Raw genomic sequence first — 6890 nt, 5'->3', positions numbered from 1 at the left:
CGCTCAGCATGACACCCTCAAGGTCCATCCACTTTCCTACGAAGGGCCATATGTCATTCCCTCTCATTGCCATGTAGTACTCCATCGTGAATATATACCACATCTTCTTGATCCATTCGTCAGGTGATGGACATTTAGGCTCCTTCCATGTTTTGGCTATTGTTGACATTGCTGCTATGAACATTGGGGTACATGTGCTTCTATGCATCAGCATTTCTGTAGAGACTCATTTTAGAACTGAGAACAACTTGAGATTGAAAGTGAGGGGATGGGAGGAGGAGCCAAGATGGCAGAGAGGAAGGGAGCTCTGTAAACTTCATCTGCCCCATCTATCGAACTGAGAAGGACATTACTCTAATCTGCAAGAGTGGGAGGAGAAAATACAGACTCCAGAAAGAAGACAACCTCAAAGATGCCTGAGTGAGTGAGTGCAAACTGGGGAGATTGGAAAACGGACCAGCCCGAGAAGGGCATGGGAGGTAGGAGCCCAAGCCCAACACAGGAAAAGTGCGCAAAGCCCCTGAGAGACAAAGGGAAGAGAAAGAGAAACTGAACATGCTCATTGTACTGTCTCTAAAGAAGAGATTAAAAAAAAAATTAACCCCGCATGGAGAGAAAAACCCTCACTCCATATATAACTGCTGGGTAACCCAAATCCCAAACCCGGGTGGCACAAGGGAAAAAACAGACTCCACCCCTGCGTGATCCCAGCAGGGAGTCAGCAGCCTGCTGTGGCTGCAATGGTGGGGACCGCAGCAGTGGCCACAGGGGCATGCACTTCGGCCTCAGCTGCGGGAGTGGGAGCACACACTTCATTTCCACAGCACATTTCACCTTCAGCATTGGCCGCACGAATCCCGAATCCTGGGTGCCAACAAGGAAAAATCAGCTCCCACCCATAGGCAATCCCAGCAGGGAGTAGGCAGCAGAGGTGAGTGATGCGCTTCGTGCTTCGGCTACAGGAGCTCACGGCTCATTTCCGGCAGCGCCCAGGGCCTCAGGCAGCGGCAGCGCAAATCCCGGCCAGCGCCAAGAGAAATTGATCCTTCACCCTACGTGATTGTGATCCTTTCTGGGGGCTGGGAGTTGGTGGCTGTGTCTGTGGGGGCGTGAACTTCGCCTCCTGCAGTGCACCACCCCTCCGGCAGCAGCAGCACAAATCCCTGACAGCACCAAGAGAAACTGCTCCCTCCTGCTATGAGATCCAGGCTAAGAAGACAGCCTCCAAAGTAAGTACAACTCATCTGTGGTAGCATAAAAGTGCATGGACTAGGATTCTGAAATGAGGCAGGCCTGGAAAATACAGCTTGGCTCAGCTGCAGCACAAGGAGATCTGACTGATTAGAGTGGCCTGCAGCGCATAGTTACGGTAGAACTTGGAGCACCGTCATTCATCCTCCGCAATCACCAAGGTGAGGATTCCAAGAGCAGCCCCCAAGACTACGTACACCAACCAGGCCTATCCTCGAGGGGGAGCTGCTGCTTTTTTGTTGTTGTTGTACTTATTTTATTAATATTACCTTTTATACTTTAAATTTTTTTAAATTTTTACTCCTTATATTCCTTTTTCCTTTCTCTCCCATTTTTTTCTTCTTCCTCTTGCCATCCAGATATATTCTCCCATATCTCATCCTTATCTCTCCCCTCAACTGGTTATACAGTTTTAGACTGTTCATTGTCCTTTGTTGTCTCTGCCCCCCTTTATTTATTTTTTTCTTCTCTTTTCTGCTCTTTCATCTCCATTTTCTTTTTTTCCTTTCCCACTTTTAATTTGTTTGTTTGTTTGATATGTCTGTGCGTTTGTGTGCTTCTGTTCCCTCTGTGTTTGTCTATCTGTTTTCCTTCTCAGGGTTACCCCAAGAAACAAGCCAAAGTGTGCATGACAGCGAGTCCCAAATACCACTGAGTAGGGAAATAAAATAATCAAAGGCACAACAAGAGAAACCAGGAGACACCATGAAAATAATATTTCCTGAAATGACAAGCTCTGAACAGTCAATAAGCCTCCTTTAACAGAGCAATACTAACAGGTGCACAGTGCACTACGAGATTTTTAATACTGACAAGAGACATAAAAATAGCCAAATCACAAAACGAAGGAACTCTCCCCTGAAGAAACTCCAGGAAGTTGTCACAGCCACAGAACTACTCAAAACAGACCTAAACAACATACCTAAACAAGAATTTTTAAAACTTGTCATAAAATGAATTGCTGGTGTTGAAAAAAGCATCAGAGTGGCAACTGAGACAATGACTACGAACTTTGAAAATAGGTGTGACAAGTTAAAAAAAGACTATAAATGAGGTGAATAATAAAATGCAGGCAGACACTTCAAGGATTGAAGAGGCAGAGAGAATAGGTGAATTAGAAGATATAGTTATAGCAAAAGAGGAAGCTGAAAAAAAAAGAGAGAGAAATTGATCCAGGAATGGGAAAGCAGAATTCGATACCTGAATGTTACAAACAGAACAACATCCATATCATAGGAATTCCGGAAGAGGAAGAAAGAGAGGGTCCTGAAGGGATACTAGACCAAATTATAACTGAGGATTTCCCAAATCTGGGGAAACAAATAGACATTCAAATTCAAGAGGCACAAGAACCCCCATAAGACATAATTAGAATCGACCTTTGGCGTGACATATCATAGTGAAACTGGCAAAATATAAAGATAAAGAGAATTCTGAAAGGAGCTAGGGATAAAAGGGCCCTCACATACAAAGGAAAACCTATCAGAGTGGTTACAGACCTAGCTACTAAAACTTGGCAGGCCAGAAAGGAGAGGCGGGAAATCTTCAATGTGATGAACAGGAAAAAACATGCAGCCAAGAATCCTTTATCCAGGAAGCCTGTCATTCAAAATAGAAGGAAAGATAAAGGTGTTCCCAAATAAAAATTGAGAAAATTCACGAGAACCCAACCAGCCCTACAAGAAATCCTAAGAGGGACTCTATGAGGGAAATGTTGCAAAGAATGCAAGGTGCCAGAGACACCACTATAAACATGAATTTTACAGACAACACAATGACTCTAAACCCACATTTTTCAATAATAACACTGAATATAAATGGACTGAATGCTCCAACCAAATGACATAGGGTAGCAGAATGGATTAAAAAAATAAAATCCATCTATTTGCTATCTACAAGAGACTCATTTTAGAACTGAAGATACCTTCAGGTTGAAAGTAAAGGGATGGAGAAATATCTATCATGCAACTGGAAGCCAAAAGAAAGCAGGAGTAGCCATACTGGACTTTCAAGTAAAGGCAGTAACAAGAGATGAAGAAGGACATTACATAATAATTACAGAGTCACTCCATCAGGAAGAGCTAACAATTATATCTATGCGCCAAATTTGGGAGCGCCCAAATCCATAAAACCATTAATCACAGACAGAAACAATCTTATTGATAGGAATGTGCTAATTGCAGGGGACTTTAATACTCCACTGACAGTAATGGATAGATCAGCCAGACAGAAAATCACTAAAGAAAAAATGGACCTGAAAAACACATTGGAACAGATGGAATTGATAGATATATTTAGAACTCTGCATTCTGAAGTTAGAAAATTCACCTTCTGTTCGAGTGCACATGGCACATTCTCCAAGATAGATCACATACTGGGGCATAAAGCAGCCCACCATAAGTATAAATGAAGAGAGATCATACCATGTGCACTTACAGATCTCTCTTGTTTCTCTGCTATGAAATGTGAAGTTAGCCATAGGAAAAACTCTTGAAACCTCCAAAACTGTGGTTGGGCCAATCAGGCAATTAGAGAAGATATTAAAAAATATATGGAAACAAATGAAAACGAAAATAAACAATCCAAAATCTCTGGGATGCAGCAAAGGCAGTCCTAAGAGGAAAGTATATTGCAATCCAGGCATGTTTCAACAAACTAGAAAAAGCACAAATTCAAAATCTAACAGAGCACCTACTAGAACTAGAAGGGGAGCAGCAAGAGCACCCCAAACCTAGCAGAAGAAAAGAAATAATAAAGATCAGGGCAGAAATAAACAATATAGAATCCAAAAAAACAGTTGAGCAGAACAATGAAATCAAGAGTTGGTTCTTTGAAAAAATAAACAACATTGATAAACCTCTAGACAGGCTTCTCAGAAAAAGCTGAGAGAACACTCAGATAGACAATATCATGAATGAAAAAGGATCTGTTACAACCAATACCTTAGAAATATAATCATAGTATTTACTATGAAAAATTATAAGCCAACAAACTCTACAACCTAGAAGATATGGACAAATTCCTAAATGCACATGCACTTCCAAAATTCAAATGGGAAGAGATAGAAAGCATGAATAGACCAATAACGAGTGAAGAAATAGAATCTGTTATCAAAAATCTCACAATGAATAAGAGTCCAGGGCCAGATGGGTTCCCAGGGGAATTCTACCAGACATTTAAAGCAGAGCTAATACCCATTCTTCTCAAACTATTTTAAAAAATAGAAATAGAAATAAAACATCCAAACTCATTCTACAAAGTCAGCATCACCTTGATACCAAAACCAGACAGAGATCAGCAAAAAAGAAGAGAACTACAGACCAATATCCTTAATGAATACAGATGCAAAAATACTCAACAATTTACTGGCAAATCGATTTCAACAGCATATTAAAAAATATCCATCATGATCAACTGGGATTCATTCCTGGGTTACAGAGCTGGATCAATATTCGCAAAACCATCAATGTGATACATCACATTTGACCCGGCCCGCAGGTCAGTCAACGCAGGTCCTAAGGGAGGGAGTGAGAATTGGGGGGGAGGGGGCACAGAGAATAGAGGCAAGACAAAGTCTCTGATCAAGCCTCGTTTATTGAGAGAACACACACATCTTATAAAGGAGAAAAGGCAGGAAGCAAGGCAGCCAACCTAGGTCGGTTGCTAGGAAACAGGGTCAACTGATTTTTAGGAAAAGGCTAGGATAAAGGGAAAACTGAAACTGCGATTTTAGCACAGCGCCTGAGGGGCCGATAAGAAATCCCAGACTGGCTGTCTCCAGCCCTGAATTGGGAACGATAACAATGCCCCACCTGCAGGCGGCTGATCTTTGTTCTTCTGGCAGCTTCCCACACACATTAACAACAGAAAAGATAAAAACTATATGATCTTGTCAATAGATGCTGAAATAGCATTTGACAAAATAGAGCACCCTTTCTTAATAAAAACCCTTGAGAAAGTTGGAATAGAAAGAACTTACCTAAACATTATAAAAGCAGTTTATGATAAGCCTACAGCTAATATCATCCTCAATGGGGAAAAACTAAGAGCTTTCCCTCTTAAAACAGGAACATGACAGTGATGTCCACGCTCACCACTGTTGTAATAGTGGCGGAAGTCCTAGCATCAGCAATCAGACAACAAAATGAAATAAAAGGCATCAGAATTGGCAAAGAAGAGGTCAAACTTTCACTTTTCCCAGATGACATGATACTCTTCATGAAAAACCCAATCAACTCCACCAGAAGCCTTCTAGAACTGAATGAATTCAGTAAAGGTGCAGGGTACAGAATCATGTACGGAAATCAGTTGCATTCCAATACACCAATAATGAAGCAGCAGAAAGAGAAATCAGGAAACAGATCCCATTCACAACTGCATGAAAAACTATAAAATACCTAGGAGTAAACCTAACCAAGGATGTAAAAGACTACGTGATGAAAACTATAGAAAACTTATGAAAGAAATTGACGAACACAAAGAAATGGCAAAATATTCCATGTTCATGGATTGGAAGAATAAACATTCAAAATGTCATTACTACCCAAAGCAATCTACACATTCAATGCAATCCCCATCAAAATTGCACCAGCATTCCTCTCAAAGCTAGAACAAGCTATCCTCAAATTCGTATGGAACCACAAAAGACCCCAAATAGCGAAAGGAATATTGAAGAAGAAAACCAAAATGGGAGGCATCACAATCCCAGACATTAGCCTCTACTACAAAGCTGTCATCATCAAGACAGTATGGTATTGGCACAAAAACAGACACATAGACCAATGGTATAGAATAGAGAACCCAGAGCTGGGGCCACAAATGTATGGCCAATTAATTTTTGACAAAGCAGGAAAGAGTATCCAATGGAAAAAAGACTGCCTCTTTGGCAGGTGGTGCTGGGAGAACTGGACAGCAACATGCAGAAAAAGGAAACTAGACCACTTTCTCGCACCATACACAAAAATAAACTCAAAATGGCGGAAGGACTTGAATGTGAGACAGGAAACCATCAAAACCCTTGAGGAGAAAGCAGGAAACAACCTCCTTGACCTCAACCACAGCAATTTCCTACTCAACACATCCCCAAAGGCAAGGGAAATGAAAGCAAAACTGAACCCTTGGGACCTCATCAAGATAAAAAGCTTCTGCACTGCAAAGGAAACAATCAAGAAAACTAACAGGCAACCGACAGAATGGGAAAAGATAGTTGCAAATGACATATCAGATAAAGGGCTAGTATCCAAAATCTACAAGAAACTCACCAAACTCCACCCCCCCCCAAAATAACCCAGTGAAGAAATGGACCGAAGACATAAACAGACACTTCTCCAAAGAGGACATCTAGATGGCCTACAGGCACACGAAATGATGCTCAGTATCACTCATCCTCAGGGAAATACAAATCAAAACTACATTGAGATACCATCTCATGCCAGTCAGAGTGGCTAAAATGAACAAATCAAGAGACTATAGATGCTGGCAAGGGTGTGGAGAGATGGGCACCCTCCTACACTGCTGGTGGGAATGTAAACTGGTGCAGCTGCTCTGGAAAACAGTGTGGAGATTCCTCAAAAAACTATCCATAGAACTCCCTTATGACCCAGCAATAGCACTGCTAGGGATTTACCCAAGGGATACAG

Source organism: Suricata suricatta, chromosome 12 (genome assembly GCF_006229205.1).
Source record: "Suricata suricatta isolate VVHF042 chromosome 12, meerkat_22Aug2017_6uvM2_HiC, whole genome shotgun sequence".
NCBI classification, from domain to species: domain Eukaryota; kingdom Metazoa; phylum Chordata; class Mammalia; order Carnivora; family Herpestidae; genus Suricata; species Suricata suricatta.
The sequence above is the reverse complement of the archived record's forward strand: the minus strand, read 5'-3'. Positions refer to the sequence as shown.